A 19,439-nucleotide genomic window follows, 5' to 3' on the forward strand; every position below is an offset into this window, starting at 1 on the left:
CAGTCCTATCTGGCTTATTACAGGCACTATTTCAGAGGTTCAGAGATACGTCATCCATGGTGTGATATATGATCTGATTTACTGCCTAACCCAGAAATAGAAGATTTTAGATAATTTTATGTGTAAAAAAAAAAAGTAATTAAATCAATATAATTACATTGCAATCACATTTTTCTCTTTCATTTATTGTTTCTCCCATTTCCCAGTATTAAGGGTTTTATTGTAATATTTCCTTTCATTTACAGAGGCGCAATTAACAATCAGGCTGTGTTCATTAGTCACACGCTGTTTTAGATGTTTTTCAATCTAATTATCAGAGTTACTTTTCCTGTCCTGGTTTTAATTTTATTGTGCTGACAGTATAATAACAGAGTTCTGGCAAAGACAGTATGTTGGTCTGTTGCTCTGTGATCATTAGTTGACACTGTGATGCCTCGCCTGCTGCCAGACCCCAATCACCAACCAAGTCCTTGTGACATTGAACAAGGAAAGAGGCAACAATTACAGGAAAAGCCACTTTTCATGAACTCTAAATAAAAAATGAACTAAAAAATCCTGTGAGACTCAATGACTAACATCCGTGTGATACTATGATACAGTAATAACTCATTTAAATACAGCCAGTGAGTGCTTCTGATGCACTGAAGGTTCAGTGACCACTCGTTCGTTATCATTGGCGCTGCATAAAAATGATTCACTTCACCAGGCATTGCCCTCACCGTGTCCCCTTCTCTCTTTATCTCTCTACATTTATTATTGTGCACTATGGCCACAGAAAGCTCTGGTATTTCCTCTGAGGAGTCGGCAAACGTGCAGATTAGCACTGATTTTTCTCTGTGCACGGGCACTGGATCAAAGTACAGTCTGAATGCTCACGGTAGAGCTAAAAATATCAGATTTGATTCAGGGTAGAGGTTAATATGCCTCACCTCTGCCAACTACAGTGTTTACATTCGACACAGACACTGATTGGTCTATTTGGTTCATTTCCCTTGCCTTATCTGTGAGGCCACTTCCACTCATAAACACTAGTACAGTTTTCTCTCCATTGTTCAAATGCAGTTCTAGCCTTGTGAAACTGTGAGTGCATTAACACAACAATCAAAACATCAAATGCAGTTCACTTTTCCGCACAACTGTAACATAGAAATCATACTTTGAAGAACAAAAGTGCAGACACAAAGAGAACACACGTTTTCAGTGTTCCTAATGAGGAAAATGTGTTTCTGTGGGCTCATTTAATGTGTGAGAAGACGTACAGACCTTTGACTCACACACACATTACAGTCACATGTAAAGGGACACATCAGGCCAGTTATCTGATGTTTGAAAAAAAAATGGAAGCAGAGAGAGCAGGAAATAGACCTGTGATGTACGGATTCGATGTGCAAATATAATGTAAGGCGAGAAAATCAATAGAGGTTCTTCTCAGCTCTGTACAGTGTTATACTGGCAGATGTAGGTAGTAACAAGTTACAAGTAACACGAGTAAAAGAGTAGTTTTTTCAGCAACAAGTACTGTCGATTTTCCATTTCTAATCTGAACATTCTACACTGTAGTTTGGGGGAAGACATTTTAATCAGAAGAGAAAGAGCTTTATTGACTGATTTTTTATGATTTTTGCATTTTTTTCTTTTACTTTTCTTGAGTCATTTTTTTTAATGCTGATTAATTGTACTTTACCAAGTTTTCTTGTTTTGAGGTCCAATCACTCAGTCTTTAGTGCAGCAGTTCAAGAGAGGTCAGAGCCCATCTAAGCATATCAATAGTCAAAGTTTCATCAAATTACAGGGTGTTTTTCTTTCATTTTTTTTTTAAACCAATTTTTGTCTAAGGAGATTATTACTGTAGATGATATATGCATGGGAACCTATGTCCTCCTGATGCAAATGTTTGGCAAGATACGGAGCAGTAAACAAACTGAATCTAAAACTATTGACTTCCGCCAAGGAGCTTCTGTTTTCACCCGTGTCCGTTTGTTGGTTGGTTGGTTGGTTTGTCAGCAAGATTTCACAAAAACTACTCAGCAGATTACCACAAAACTTAAATGGAGGATGGGTCTCGGCCCAGAATGGACCCCATTAACTTTTGGCGCAGATCAGGATAAAGGATTGCAAGGTAACATTGCAAAATAGGGCATTTTCAACATTTAATATAAAAACTGCAACATGGTTGTGGTGATTTCTTTGTCTCATACTGTGTAAACTTTTGGACAATAGAAGAAAATGTCTAACTGTGCAACAGTGTAGAAAATGTGTCATCTGGTGACTCACAGCCTTTGTGCAGATACATACTGCGTCCATACTTGTTGGACAGCAAATTGTCAATCACGTAAATTAAGAGAGCTAAACAAGAGAACTTAAACTAATGGAGTATTGCTTCCAGTAATGACAAGCGATGAGAATAATGGATTGTTAGTTCGCTTCATAATGACGTTAGATATCTGGGGACATGTAGATAGGCACATTAGAAGTCAATAGTGTTCCAGAATAATAGGAAGGCTCAGAGATAATGTACTCTCACAAGGGGGCCTCGACATTAGCAACAGCCCAGCAGGACTCGGCTTGCACGTGTGCCAATGACGCATTAAATCCCTCAATGACAAAAGATAAAAGAAAGGTAAATCTGTAGGCACATTGTTTTGCCACAATCATACACCAGACACTATACTGTACACACGCCAGTAACACAGAGGGATACTGAGGTGGTTAGTAGTACTTAGTAATTGCCTAGAGCAGGAAATAGCAAAAAAAAAACAAAAAAAAAAAACACATCAAGTGAAAAAAATATGTGTGAATATTCATCAGGCAGGCCTCAGGATCGCCCAAATTAATGCTAGGCTCAGTCTGAAAAACAAACAGAAATCAGTGCTCACAATTTTAAAACAATTGGGTTTTTTAAAAAAAAAAAAGACTACTTACAAGTGTCAAAAATCTTTAATCAGCCCACACTGTGATGAAAGCGCAGTTTCAGCGTGAACCTCGCTAGATGAAAATAAAAATTAGACAAAAGAACGAAAGTACAGACGACATTAACTTCTGCTCAAATGAGCACAGTGGGAGAGCATACAAAGTATTTAGCACCACTCTTTCTGTCTTTTGATGTTGTTTGTCAATTCACAGCATCCACTGCAGTGTTTAGTGTCTTCAACCTCTATCTTCCCTGATGGCACGGGTGCAGGGTGAGTGTAATAGCAGCTCTCTCCTTCATTAGATATTAATTTATTCATTACATGTTAACTCTGCGAGACCTTGGAAGGAGGCGCCAGGTGACTCTTCTTCATTTGGTCCCCACAGCTCTCCACTGGGCCCAGGGAAACCGCAGTAATGCCACACAGTTGGGGAAGTGGAGAGCAAATTATTCAGCTCCATAGAGAGGGACTCTTTGTGGTAAACACACGGTGGGACGCTCGTGCTGTCATAATTAAATCTGCAAATCCATAAGAGCAGGGTGCTTCCATTTTAGTACACAAACACATGATGTGGTAAACACAATCAAGCAGAGGCTCATGACAAGTACAGCACATATATTTGTACATCACAAATAAATAAAAGTAAAAATAATGTGTTGAATAATATAAGTATAGACATGCATAAATACGTAGATACCTTTTTGCTTTTTTAGTTTGTTGGTCAATATTTGGTTTTATTGTTTACACTTTCTATTTAATATTGTGCCTATTTTTACTGTTTAAAAAACATATTACATAAATAATAATTATTTGACACACATATACAGATAAACAGAATTATGGCGGTGTATTGCTTCCACTTAGAAAAAGAAAAACAGATCAGTATCAAATTATAACGTAAAAAGTTAATCGTCAAAGCAAAATGTTTTCACATTATCATGAGATGTTTTCGCGTTATAACAAGTTATTTGAACGTTAGTACGACAGAAACACAAAACTTCCCTTGTTATAACAACAAACTATCTTGTTTAATTGTGAAATATTTTACATTATAAAGTAATGTGAAAATATCCTGTTATAACATGAAACATTTAATGTTCTAACAAGATGAACAGTATATTGTTATTACAAGAAAAGTTTTTTGTTATAATGTGACAAGTTTGTGTATAAGCAATGTGTGAATATCTTGTTTTAATGTGAAACGTTTTATGTTTTGACAGGATGAATTGTCTTTTGTTATAACAATAAATAGTTTTTTGTTAGAATGTGTTAAGTTTGTAATTCATAATAATGTGAAAATATGTTGTTATATTGTGAAACCTTTATGCTATAACAAGAAAAGTTCCTTTCTTGTGGATACATTTGTATTTTGTAATAATGTAATAATTTCTTATTATAACATGAACATACCATGTTATAAAGTAATGCTCTTCAAGATAAATATCATATTGTTATAACAAAAAAGTTTTTGTTATAATGTGATAAGTTTGTATTTCATGATCATGGGAATATATCTTGTTATAACGTAAAAAACATGGCGTCATAACAATAATCTTTTGACATAATAACATGTAACTGATCCATATTTCTTTTTCTGTGATGGCAGCAATAAGTTTCTGTACAAAAAAGGAGTGAGAGAAATGCAGGTATAAGGGGATAAAATGGAGGTATGAGAGTGATGGAGCATTAGTCGAGGGGGGTGGTGGGGACTTTGTAACTTCCTCATATGAGAGCGAAAGAGCTCTCAATCTTTGACCAAGCCATGGCAGATCAGAGAGAAAGACGCCAGAGAGCATCAATCCCAGCTTCTCTCAGTGGCCCGTCAATGGGGGAAAATCCCCAGTGAACAGGCAGCCTGGCTAATCCACAGCTAAATGACACCTCCAGACGCTAATGCCCAGACTGACCAAAGAAGCAATCCACGGCGACTCCTCCACACATGTACCCACTGATGCTTTTCAGCTGAGGGAACTTGAAAGGGGCCGGGGCTGTCTCTGTCTCTCTGTGTGCCACCTGCTTAGCATCCCGCGCTGCAAGCTGCTATAGAGAGACATCTCCGGCAGAGGAGAAAGGGCCATTGTGTCCAGACGCCTTTGAGGCCATTGTTCTGCTTCACTGAGGCCAGGCCGACATCTGCACCATTCACACTGAAGGAAGTTGTAATCACTCCCCTGCTCTTAGCTCTGTGGCTCCAACTTCATACCAAGAGGCCTTGTGAAGTTGGGCCTGTGGTAAACAACAGGGCGAAAGGAGGGGGAGTGGGTGCATAGGATTTGGAAGGGTGGCAGTTTTTGTTGAGAGGCATCAGTTTAAATAGAAACTCTTACATACCCCCATACAGGCCCCCTGATCCCCACTCTCCCTTCAATACCCCCAACTCAACCAAGTGCACTTACTCTGCACAATACAAAGCTGGCAGCTGATTTACAGAGTTACCTCTCCATCAAAAGCTCAGATTAATTGCTTGTCTTTCACAAGTAGGGCAAAAGATTTCAAATGTGTCTGTGTAAAGTATAAAAACGTCTGGCTGCTGCATTTTCAAAATGCTCTTTCACTCTCTTTTCATTAGTAGAAATGGAGAAGAAAAAAACAAGAAGCTCTGAAAGCCAGGATTGTTTCAGTGGTCAACTTCAGAAAGGGTTTTTATGTAGTTTTCATTTACATATAATTACACTTTAATGGAAGTCTGACTGGTGTGGGGTAAGAGGCTGGCCATGTGGGCTGCCGAGGAGACCCCCTATGATACAGGATGACAGGCTGTAGCGCTAGCTCCATCTCCGGCTAATTAAACGAATCAATTAAGAGACTATTGTTGTAACTGTGTAACTGATGTTCTGTAGTGGCAAAAATGGTCCCTTGGGGAGGCCTTCCAACCATATTAAAGCCCCTATCCTCTACATCTCCATCTGATACCAATATAGACACTTATTTGCGCCTTGCTGTCATGTCATTGGAGGCGGGCACATTATGGAAATTGAAATGGAGGGGTTGAGGGGAGCAGGGCTGAGCTCAGTGTGAAGCGGCGGGGTTCACTTCCCATCACCCTCCAAGGAGAACTCGCTTCAGCAAACTCCAAAGTCCCTCAAAGTTCCTTAATAGCAGAGCTAGAGCCAGCACACCCAGCTGTGTGCATCCAGTCACTAGGTAAGGGTCGCGCAATTAGCATACTCCTCCCTGCCAGGCGAGTCGCGTTGATGCAGATAAATTATCATATTAGATTTACCCTCCTCAGTTCAACTGATTGGCTCCCAAATTGTTTTAGATGGCCGTCATTAATCCTTAGCATAGGCTAAGTGCTTTGGCTTCAGATCTGATTGCATAGAGGCGCCTAGGGTCAAATTAACGGAATACTAATGTCTGAACTCTATCTCATTTGCAGTGTCGGGATGCTGCTTCTATTATAGGAAACAGGAAAGAGTCAATTGCCATTTATCTAATGTAAGATTTAGAAACTCTCAAGATGATAATTGAGGTCCAAGGTAAGACAGAGATGATGTTATTGAGCGAGCTGTTTCTCACTCAGTTTATATATATATATATATATATTATATATATATATATATATATATATACATATATATTAGAAGAAATGATCAAAGATGGCCAAGGCATACTGTGACTTCAAAGACAGCTCATCAAAATAAATGTACTGCTTCAAATGCAGCAACTCTTTTTTAATATGTATTCTTCACAAGAAGTGATCACAAGAAAGACCTCTTCTAAGTTGCATTACTGCTCAGATAAATCTAACACGTTACACGTCCCTGCTTGGATAATGCCCCCCTCCCCAGCTGCTGTGAATATGCCTGTGTGCAGGGAGACTGACAGATTTATGAACAGAGCAAATCTGAAGACTTGTCTGAGATTCCAGTGGATCCATGTCACTCCTTTGTCTTTGAGAGCTGACCCTGTTTGTTTAAGGTCCACAGTGCTGGCACCACATGAGTGGAACGGGGCTGCCTTGGCGCCTGGGCCGTCCTGGCTCCTGTGTCCAAAGTCAGCACTGGCATGTTGCTGGGACCTTCTGATGGAGATCAAGGGATTATCCTCACCTTACACACCCACACAGACACACACATAGATTGAATATTCAGTAGTTTCATACAAAGATATAGTTCCAGTAAATCAGTTAAATCTGTTAAACAGTGAAAAACGTACTCCCATACTTTTTGCACTGATCAGCCACACCTCACCTGATATTGTCCTATCATCCTATTGTACCAACAAGCCACACAGACCCAATTGGAGGGCAATTTGAGCAGGGGTATCAGATTCCTGAAGAAGCAGTGGAAGATGTTAGAGTCTGGCACCCTTCAAGTAAGCACAGACACTGTACGACTTGAATATCACTCCTTAGATCTCAACGTACCAGACAAGACTACAGCAGGGTGTAAGGGTCTGTCTGACTGTTCAGGGATAGCACTGGGATCATGTAGACCAGGGTTGCCCAAAGTGGCCCACCATGAAACTATAATACAAATGCTGTTTTATTTTTCTAGGATAACAATACCGGCAGAGTGACACTTTGCATAGCAAGTCAGTCACATAAGGGAACTTAAGGGAACATAACAATACCATGTAATACAATACAATACAATACAATAGGTGTCTGCTTTTGGCCCATGGCCAACCATTAAGTTTCAGTTTTGGCCCTCCAAGAGAAAACGATTGGGCATCCCTAAAGTGGACCAACAGAGGTGCACATGAGGTGTGTACATATTGTACACAGGCGCACAAGAGTTGTTTCAAGTGTACGTGTGACTCTTTATCACAGATACAGTGTCTTACATCTGTTAAAATATCAAATTGTGTCTTCAAACCAATCAACAATGTAGCTGCAAAAATGACCATAAACTTACCTCTAGTGGTTTCTTGCCATGAAGCTAGTTTTGTGTGGAACGGTTTTGCTGCCTTTGCATTATACAAGTGGTTAGTAGCAGGTACATACATTGTGGGAAACTTACAGCGAAGCACAAAATAAAATATGTTTTATGTTCCTACCGAACGAAAACCCACAGTGACAACTCCCATTGGTTTGTGGACTGCCATTTTGAAGCCAGATGTGACCAAATTTGAATGAAAGGAGGGATATACACTGACTGAAGTTAAGGACAGCCATGCCCTAAAGCATGCCTAGCTTTATAATCCATTTTACCTCAAATGGACCATAATTTAGAAAATGGACATCACGCTGTATTAAAGAAACTAGTGATTGAGACCAATAACCCATTAAGAAACTGTTTACAAAGGTAATAAATCAAGTGAGAAGTAGGGCCATTTTTTCATAAGCTTACATACACACAGTAACAGAACTTTTACACAAGTCAAACTTAAAATGGTTTACACTTTGTCCAGTGTTTTTTCTCTTTGCTCCCTTATTAAAACACACCTCTCTTGAGGACATTTATTCCCAGCTGTGTTGCTGAGGTCTGGAACCCTATTCATTGTCCTTCAACTGGCCGTGTACTGTATGTGTGCGCGAGTCTATGTGTGTGTTTAGGTGTGTCAATGAAGCCAGCCCTGTGTTTCTTTCTTTTCGCCTCCTGAGTCTCTCTCCCCGCCTCTCTTATACCTGTCATCTGGCAAGGCTAACCCCTGGTAGCTCCCCGCCAAATGCACACACGTACACACTCGCGCACACACACGTTGTAAATCCCCGCCAAATGCCCGCCCTTCCAGCCCCCGCACACGCCAGCCGGTGTCAGCGAATCAGCTGAACCGTCTCCGCCCCGAGAATAACCCCATGACAGACAGCCCTAGTGGCCTCCCCTTGTCAACGCAGCCTGCCTGGAAATCTGACAGCCAGGGCACAGGGTGGACAGGCTACTGTATGCAGGAGTTTACACTGGGCTGGGCCTGGAAAGGATGGGCCTCAGGGTAGGGATAGAAGGAAATGGAGATATCTGTAGAGAGAGGGAGTGGGATATAGCTTTGGGTGTGCTATAGGGGTTATATGAGTACAAAGACAGGTCCAGAATAGAAGATGGGGCTTATCACAAAGCTATAGAGCAGGGTCGGGGATGGGAAAAGGGACTGTGAGGCCTGGTGTTGCAACTTTTTTAAATCTGGGTTAGTTTTTCACTCTAAAGCATGGAATGAGAAAAAGAAAAAAAAGAAAAAGCACCAATACATCAGAAAATAGGGATTATAATTGCAGAGGTCAGCTCCTGTCAAGGTTACTGCAGCATTCAGTGTACACTACTTGGCTGGCAGTATTGAGTGGTCAGTCCCTGCAGAGGAAAGATTGAAAGGTTCGGTTTGGCCCGCGGCCGGGAGACTGTCATTCTTCTATGCGCTCTACAACTATTCAGATAAGAGACACGCCAACACAACAACTTCTCCTCTGACACGCCTTCATAAGGAACCCCTTACTCACACATTCAAAGCAGAATTCTATGTTGCATGATGTTTTTGTTGTGTTTTGACAGATAGTTGACATCCCATTCATATTTCATAATTTGGCTCAGCTTGAGAATCATCCCACATTGAAAAAAAAAGGCATAGAACATTACGATACATTTGTTCCAAAAGTGGGACATGTGTGACACGCAACAAGACCAAAAATAAAGAACATTGATGCCATCTTCCCGAGTCTCTCTGTCATGTGGATTCCCTTTCTAGCTGTCAGCCTTTGAACCATGCACATACAGTATGTGCATGCAATACACACGTGGAAAATGACAAAATTTTACTTGATGATTTCTTAACCAAGGGGTACACACTGCAATTAACAGCAAAAATAGCACCAATCATGGAATTAAAGCATCCTGTTGAGGACAAATTCAACTATAGAGACTGTGATCGTATAGTGAATTCCTATTCACAGAAGTGGCTCTGTCTTGAGGGTAAGGGTCCTCTTTTCACTAAAATTTGAAAACATTTATATTTCTTTAAAATCATAAAATGGTTACAGCCTGCAGGGAAATGAACACCATGATCCTCAGCCATTTACACACTGTACAAGAACAAGAAGATCAATCAATATTCTGTTATCTTGTTATTATTTTAGAGTAGCTATCTAACTATAACTAGATGGCTGCATATAAACAACAGTAATGAAATCATCTTGGTGCCCTTTGAGCTTTCTCTTACTTCTAGCTCAACTTTGCATTTAAGGACGACAAAAGCAAAGCTTCCTATTTGATCAAGGCCTCAAGCTATGTTTTCGCAGGCAGGCATGAATTCTTGTTTGTTGAAGGGGATCTTAACGATTTCTGAGAATTGTCAGAGAACATAAGCGCTTGCTCTGTCTGAGCCTAATAATAGTGTTAGAAGAAAAAAGGGTAAGAGCAGTCACAGGCATAAATAAAGGAAAGGAAGGAAGAAGCAGCGCGAGCTAGGCTTGACAATATGGAGCTTCTGATTAAGACAGTGCTTCAAATGGAATCGTAAAATCAAAGGGAAAATCAATTATTTGAGGACTGACATGGTCTTTAACGGCAGAATATGGATATGCACGCCCTCTCTAAGCTCACTGCAAACGGGCGACCTAGGAAACACAAAGATGGAGGAGTGGGAAAGAGATGGTGATTCAGTGCTTGATATGATATGAGGCTACCACATACGCGCCAGCACAGACACACACATACAGTAGGCACGCACGCACACACAGACACACACACACACACACACACACACACATGCTTACTCACACACACACACACACACACACACACACACACCAACTGTGTAGATAAAAAGGGATCATCACATGACAGATTCCCAGCAGATTGTACATGCAGAGATCTTAGGTCTTAGCTTCTGTGCTTTTTGACTTGAAGCGCACACAGAAAGCGTGCACCCTCAGAAAACACTCACTGCAGCCCAAATCAAAATTCAGGATCAGGATTATGTGCTCCCTCGGACACATCTCAATTTTCAAGGTGAAAAAGAAAAATCTATTTTGTGGATGATTTAAGTCATATTTAAAGACTACTTATTCCAATGGGGCTGGTTTTGAAGAATCACTCGGTAGTGAGCTTTGAAAATGGATCAGTCTAGTCCTAATGAAGCCATCAGTGAAGACAGACAGACAGACAGACAGACAGACAGACAGACAGATAGATAGATAGATAGATAGATAGATAGATAGATAGATAGATAGATAGATAGATAGAATACAGTATTTATGGGCTACATGTTCCTAGTACGGCCCAGATTCTCCCAAGATTTCACAGTCTTGACACAAATCTTTTAATCCCTCAGATGTTTATGTGCTGCTTTACTGCCAAATAAATGGTGCAGCAGCAGTGCTGAGATCTACTACACTGTGTCACTGTATCCTTTATTTGCTATTACAACGATGGCATTTACCCGGATTTTATCTCTGCAAACCTGAATCACCCTTCTGCCACCAGTGTAAAAGTCCCCCTGTAGCGTGTACCTGTAACAGAACAAAACCCATATCAATCCTCCTTTTGTTCAGTTTTCTATGAATATACCCCAGGAAGTTGCATCCCGTACTCATGAAGGACTCACGAGCGAGAGGAGCATAAGGTTTGGGGCGAGCAAGGCAGAGCAGAGAGCAGTGGGACTACACAGCTTAAGCCAAATACATATTTATGAGCAGCGTCCACCCACAAGCCTGACTTTTCAAACCTAGCCAAGCTCAGGCAGGCATGCAGGCTTACAAGCTGGGCCAGAACAGGGCAGGCTGATTGGGCCAGAATCTGCAGGGGTCTCCACTCAACTTTGTTTACGTACAATTGTGTCCTATCCTTTCAATGCTGGTTCAATTATTTTGGTTTGTCTTGAGAAATATGCAACATTTTGAAAACGAATATTTTAGATGCAGATGAGAGCTGATATCTCGCAACCTTTACGTAACGGGTGGAAGGTGGGAGGACACGGAGGGAGGAGGAGGATGGAGGAAGGACGGTATTTTTCAGGTGTTTATCCTCTGAATAATATCGTCCCTTAGTTCCTGTTGACATTCCTCCTCCCTGTGCTGTCATGACCCTTTCCTCCTCAAGGTCATTGTGTGAGTCATTAAGATCTGGCAGCCCGAGAAGGAGAAACAGGAGCTATGTGCTCAGATAGCAGTGACGAGGAGGAGCAGTACAGTGGGTCAACTATTGACTGGCCCGTCCAGAGTGGCTACAACCACCGCAGTTTGGTCTCCTTCACCCACTTCTTCAAGGCTGCCTTTAATCTCTCCCTGTGCCTCCCAATCCATGCCTTTGATGTGGTGATGCCCTTCCTTCACTTACTCAATATTTGATCTATCTCACTTCATACAGCTAAATCCAGTTGAAGTGGATTCACATAGACGGGGTACTCCCTCTTTTCTTCTAGTTCTCCCCCCTCTCTCTTGTGTTCAGCAAAATGACCACCGCGCCAACTACAGAAAATCACTTTTCCTTCGTCGTGTAACATGGAGCTGAAGATAGTGTTAATTGATAGAACAGTCAATTGCATCTGCCTCAACAGGCAGTGCACAGACTCATACCCTGAGATGGACATGTAAACAGGTTGAAAAGCATGCTGCGTTTGTGCACACATGCTCACACACACACACACACTGAAATGTCTTAATAAAAGTCAACCAGCTGCTGTGCTCCCACCCACCATGTTAAGCCAGAGGTGTAAGTATCAACTCTCATCTCCTGCCTGCCTGCACCCACAGACGAGCCTACGAAGTTGAAACAAGATACAGAATTACTGCCTCTTTACTCCAACTGGAGACCTAACACATGTTGTGTAGGAAGATAGACTTTATTGTCAGCATGAAAAAAGCTGTGGCTGTATTTCCATAAACATTAACAGATGTTTCACAGTACAACAGGCCGAATGCTGAAAGCATACAGTGCTATCATACAGTTTGCCGGCTACCGTTGACTGGCTGTGTGTATATAATTGCTGTCTTTTTATGGTGCACGATAGTTGGTGTCAAAGAGTGACCCTGCGGCCCATTCCCAAATCTTCTCTTCGTCAGGATGGCGATGAGACATCTACCATATGGCCCAGCCTTCTGCATCCTTGTTCCTGCATAATCACAAGACCAATACAGTATGCAGGGCAACAATTTAACTGAAACAAAAGAAGAAAACATATAAGAGAACATAGTACATTTTCTATACTCAGAAAGATAGGTGAGCTTTTCATAATTTTTTTGAAAATTTAAAGGAGACATATTATGCTCTTTGTCAGGTTCATCATTTAATTTTGTGTTACTACTAGAACAAGTTTACATGCCTTCAATGCTCAAAAACACATAATTTTCCTCATACTGTCCAGTGCTGCAGCACTGAATTCCCCCTCTGACTGAAACACTCTATTTTAGCTCCTGTCTCTTTAAGGCCCCCCTCCAGATTATCCAGTCTCCTCTGATTGGTCAGCTCACACACGCCTGACGCACAGCAAACACCAACAGAGCAGCTGTGCTAAATTAATTCTTATGTGCCAAACTAGCTGCCAGGCAAAAATTGTGACAAATATGTGACATGGTGATGTAGCGTGATGTCACAAAGTCACGGAATTTAAGGCGGAACTATTGACAAGGCTTTCCAGGAGCGGTGTTTTCTGTGGGAGAGAGGAGCTTGTGTTGGTGTGGACTTTGTCCTTTTTAACTTTCAAGATCTTTTACATGCACAAGAACATACTCTATGTAAAACATTGAAGGAAAGGAAAATCAAACAAAAAAGCAGAGTAGGTCTCCCTTAAATAGAACATGTTCTTTGCCAATTAAGATAAAGAAAAGCCCCAAAACAAACAGACAAACCCCAGATTTGTTTCAGACATGACTCGGATCAGTGAGGCACTCTCCCCACTTAACAGCAATCAGACATTCCTTATTACAGAGCAGAGCGTTTGTGTAACACTGAACCCAAACCCTCTACTATTCTGTCCCGCATTAGTTCCACTTAGTTGGGTCCCAATGACCTATTCAATGTAAATGCACTGTGCAATAATGAGTGGCGGACCGCGGCGGCTCTTTAATGGGCGAGTACGTTCGGGGAGAGTAAAATGACAAGGCAGAAAGAGAGAGAGAGAGAGAGAGAGAGAGAGAGAGAGACAGAGTAGAGTTCAAGGCCCTTTCAGGATTGGGGGTGTTTAAGCGGGGGTAATGATGGGAAAGTAAATGACTTTAAAAGAATAATTAGGCCAGGGTGGGAAGACGGCCAACTGTGTCTCCACAGATACACCTCTAGATACATTGAGTAAGAAGTAACAGTGTCAAGCCGCCATTGTTTTTCTAAACTCTGATTCCAACAAAAGATAACAGAGAGTAAAAAAAATGCGTCTGTGATACTCTAACGATGACAAGATGCCCTCAAAGGTAAAAGACCTGCAAATCAGTCTGAGTCACACCTGAAAGCATGAGCGAGAAAGGACTCAAATTAATGCGTGAGGTGAACAAATGAGTGCATCAGAGACATATTAATGACTTATGTGTTAAGAGGAGTGCAACAGCCTCTTCTCTTCTCTTCTTCATCTCAATTTGGCAAGAGGAGGTGCTGGGGGAAATAGGCTTTTGACATAGCGCCGTGTCGGCAGCCAGAGAGTGTTAGAAGAACTTGACTCAATCTGTCACGCTCTGGGACCGCCTCTCTTAATACTGCTTTAGCTTAATGGCCCGAGGTGTTTGTGTGTCTGCAGCGAGAGTCTATTTTTTCCCATCCGCGTGTGTGTTTGCTATGCATGGCGATGAGGGTGTACCTGGAGGTCCTCAGGGTGCTGTTTGATGCTAGGTAGCACATGCAGATGCCAAGTTCAACTCGACGGACTCCCTCTTCTCCCTCCTCGCTCTCTCTCTCTCATCCTCCTCCCCGTCAGAACCCCCCTCGTAGAAGCCAGGAGACAGGACTGTTACCTCTGAGACAGACACCAAGCAGATCTCAGGTTGAGCTCCCTGTTACCATGCGGCAGCCATTGGAAACAGATGGTCTCCAAACAGCCTGTCATGTTTACTGCTGCTGCCATAAAAGACAAGAGTCCAACAACACACTCCCTCAGGAGCCCCACGGGATCGCACAGGGGCCTGCAAACAGCTGCCTGGGGGGGCCCATTGGCCCTGCACACACACTCATTCACACACACACACACACATGCATACACACACCTTGAACTGGCTCCTACCTTAAATACCATCCAAATGCCTCTATTATCAAACACTCACACACACACACACACACACACACACACACACACGCCTACAGTACATACCGACACAAAAGCGGCCAGGCACGCACTCCAAATGTCCTCCGCCAACCTGTCCGGACATGCTACATTTACTGCAATTAAACAAGCATGCCATTTGAATATCTGATGACACCTTGCAACCTGCTCCATGGGCTCTGAATATAATGGTGTCCCTGCGGAGCCCGGGAGAAATTGTCCATGTCACAGTTAATGAAGGGAATTTGCATTGTTATCTCAATTAAGGGCAGTGGAATAATGAAGCCCACTTCTGAATTAGTTAATCGACAAAAACTTGTACAAATGTGTTTGCATGGCCCATAGGTATGGCCCACCGCTAATGTATATTCTTGGGGGTTAGCGGGGTTACGTCAGGCCGAGGGGGGGCGGACGGTAATGAGGCAGGTGCTATCGGACACTTCTCTTCTTCTCCAAGGGAGTCGAGATGCTACTCTGACCTCCCAACGCCTCATCCTCCGTCTCTTCCTCCCCAGTCTCGGTCGCGCCACGTCTCCCTCACCTCTCTCGATCGGCTCTCTCCCCGGTGCCCCATTCTTTCACCCGCACAGCACATCAAATACAGGAACCAGAGGCAGACAGCAGATTGGAACTAAAAACCCAGGTGCTTTGCCCCCCACCCTGCATCACCCTCCTCCTCCTTCAACAGAGTGTCGCTGGAGTTTCTGGATACAGCTACCAGTACAAGGTAGGTGATAAAAGACTGAAAAGAAAATATCTATTTGCTCTCAGTACTGAAAAGTGGAAAAGAAATCAAAGCTTTGGTTGGAGGATAATGTTAAGTTTGGGCTTCCCATTGATCTGCTGTGACAGTTTAAGTGGCTGCTTTGGTCTGGTTTGAGAGGAGTGTATTCTTGTGTGTGAGGACTGTTTAAGTGGGTGTTTGTAAGAAGTGACTAAAGGCCATCACTAAAGGCTCGCACAAGTGCTCTTCTGCTCCGGGGGCCTCAAATGGCCAATGAATTATTTATAACAGCCAGGACATGAGTTGATGTTAGGGAAGAGGAGGGGTGGCACACACGCACACACACACACACACACACACACACACACAATCACAAACAAATACACACTCACTCGCATGCATACGCACATACACACAAACACACACACACACACACACACACACACACACACACACACACACACACACACACACACACACACACACACACAATGTGGCCTCTTAAGGGGGTCAGTGTGCCAGACAGCCACAGGCTAAGCAGACAGCTCCTAGTCAAAGAGCACTGTGGGACAGTAGAGAGAACATGACTGGTCAAAGGAGAAATGGAGGGTTTCATTGCTGTTTTCTGCTCAATCTACTAACTACTGGAGCTCAAGGGAATAGAGAAAAGAAACCTGAGAACCACTAAAACAGAGAGAGAAAGTTGTATGATGCACAGACAGATATGACCTTACATGCCAGAAAAAATGAATGAAAGACAAAAGGATATATTTGATGACAAAGATGATACTTTATTATAGTTCCTTGATATTAACTTTAACTTTAGGATTAAAGACTATTTGACCACTGAATGCACATGTCCCATACACTGGTCAATTCATTGTCTTGTTTTAAAACTGATGCTTCTTTTTTTTATGTGAAAATGTTATGTTTATTTTGGGTTGATTGATTTATTCCTTTATGCAAAACTTGGCCAGGACTCCCTTGTAAAAGAGATTTTACAATAAAGGTTTAACTACAGTGGCACTACAGAGCGCATACTTCCACCAAGGCCCAACAGTCCCATTTGGATTCACTCATAGATTCCAGCAAGATTTTTTTTTTTTATTATCAAGATCAATGCGTTATTCCTCAAGAAATTCACATAACTGTTGAAAAATGCCCTTTCTTGCAATGTTAAAGGATGTGGGAAAAAATTCCTGGATCCGTCCCTATATCCTGATTCACACCGAAAGTTAATGGGGTCTATTCTGGGCTGAGACCAATCCTCCATCCAAGATTGGTGGAAATCTATCCAGTAGTTTTTGTGTAATCCTACTGACAAACCACTGTCCAACAAATTGAATGGACCGTGATGAAAAAGATAGCCTCAGTGTAATAAATATATGAAAAATTATGAAAATTCTGCACAAACACATTTCTTTAATTTCATTGAGTGTTTAATTCAAAATCAACTAAGACCAATTAAACAGCCATCATGATCTTTTTCTAACCCTAACCAAATGGTATTTGTGCCTAAAACTAACCAGACCAAGCACAGCATTAGCACTGAAAACACAAAAAGCAATGTAAAGTTGCAACATAAAGAAAGATAAACGTACATTTATTCTGGTACTGTGTTGAGCAAACTATGACTACTATAGAAACTTACGTTACTTACCTTTTATACTCTTTTTTTTAATAGCATGTAGAGAACATTTAAACAAATCTGCATGATTAACACTATCTCTAAGCTTTATGTAGTGAGCACTGAAGGCATGTCTATGCATAATGAAGATGGAATGTGGGGAAAATATATATATATATTTTTTAAAAAAACTTTGATACTATTACTGCTGAATTACAGCAGATTGACATGTCCTCAGCATATTCCTGTTCTGCTAAATCCTTCAGCCTCAGCTCAGGCCTATGATATCTGAATATGACTACAGGGATTAAGCTAAACTTCTACGCGGTCTCTCTAGAGCCTCTGCTTGTAATCATACACACACACGCACACATACACAGACAGAATTATAATGACAATCTATTAAATCACGTGGTATCACTAAACCCAGGGTTGGGAGCTGCAAATGATGACTTGAGTAAACGGTGACTTTTTTTTCTTTAATAAAAAAAAACGCTTCTGTTTGACAAAATAAAATAAAAGATTTACCAGGGTCACATATTCTGCCTTGCAATACATGTTAAAGGGACATTTTGATCTTATTCTTCTCCAGGTCTTGGAGAAAGAAGGTGGATTTTTCTGTTTCTCTGTGCCCATCCTCAACTTCATAGTCTCCTGCTGTTGGCTGTGTGGAACCAATAGTTTGCACTGCTCAGGGTTGCATTCTTTCCATAATCTGATCTGTAACTGTCCCATTTCCTCCCCTAGGAAATAATCCCTCGTCACAGGCTTCCAATGAATTACCTACGGTGGCCCACAGGTGACAGTACTGACATTCTTACAGAAATATTTTGCAGCTTGATGACTGAAATAACAAACTGGTTTAAAAACACAAATTTGTTTTGGTTTGGAACTATTTCTGCTGGCATGTTGGCCAGGTACCTCTGGAGACAATATGTCAAGATAAATAAGTAAAGACCATTACTGCCCAAACTCCTAATTTCTGGTCAGTAGCCTTTATGCTTTCTGGAAGGTAAGACCAGACCTGACCAAACAAAACTAGTCACTCTTTAACATGACAAAAGGATGGATAGAAACAGAAGACAGAAAAGAAAGCATTAAAGTAAGGGAAGAGGAGATTACAAGACTGCTGGCTGCACAAAAGGACCGAACCTGCTACTGAGTGCAGCACAGAAAGAGCACAAGAACACAAATGATGCCATTTCTACAATACTGCACTCTGTTTTGAAGCACTTAGAAAGTTCTGTCTTGTATGCCAGACGGCTTTTTTATTGATTTTTGTTTTGCTTTTAACACTACTCATTCACACAGGGACCCCAAGAAGACTAGAGGCATATCCTTGTGCTTCTAATGGGGATCCTTAAGTAAACATAAACACATCCTGTTTAAAAGAAATAGTTCAGTTGAAGGTGAATCCTTTTTTTGAAGATTTTTTTGGATTTGGTACAACTCTTTTTCAAGGCCACAACAAGTGGCAAAATTAATTCAGCACTCTCAGGAGCTCCCCAAGGGTGTGTCAGCTCACCCTTTTGTTTACTCTGTGTACAAATGATTGTATCAGCTCCCAAATACAAACAATTTGTAATGGAATCCTCAGGTGACTGCTACCCTCAGCTTACTCAGAAGCAACATTGCCAGCTGAAGTGGACGGGTTCATGGACTGGTGGGACGAGCATCGTTTCAGTGGATGTTAAACAAAGGAAACTGTGTTAGATCCCAGATCATTTGGACACTACAGTTCTGACATCCTCCCCTTCTTGAGTATTGAGTGTCCCCTTGTGTAACTACAATCATTATTTCATTTTATAATTTCTTGATATCATTTTTTGATATTTAATTTTATTTCATTAAACACTCATTTGTCCATCTATCAGTTAAAACGTATTAATGGTCGACTCATGGAGGAGAGACAAAAGAGTAGGGAGGCTCTCAGCTAGTGGCAGGTTTTCACATGTTTCTTTGCCTATAACTTATTTTCTAAAGTGTGCTTGAGTGTCCTGTTGATCATGACTATGGCAATTACGGCACATGCAGTGGTAGCTCCTTCAAATTTCGCTAT

This window comes from Pagrus major, chromosome 9 (genome assembly GCF_040436345.1).
Source record: "Pagrus major chromosome 9, Pma_NU_1.0".
In the NCBI taxonomy this organism is placed as follows: domain Eukaryota; kingdom Metazoa; phylum Chordata; class Actinopteri; order Spariformes; family Sparidae; genus Pagrus; species Pagrus major.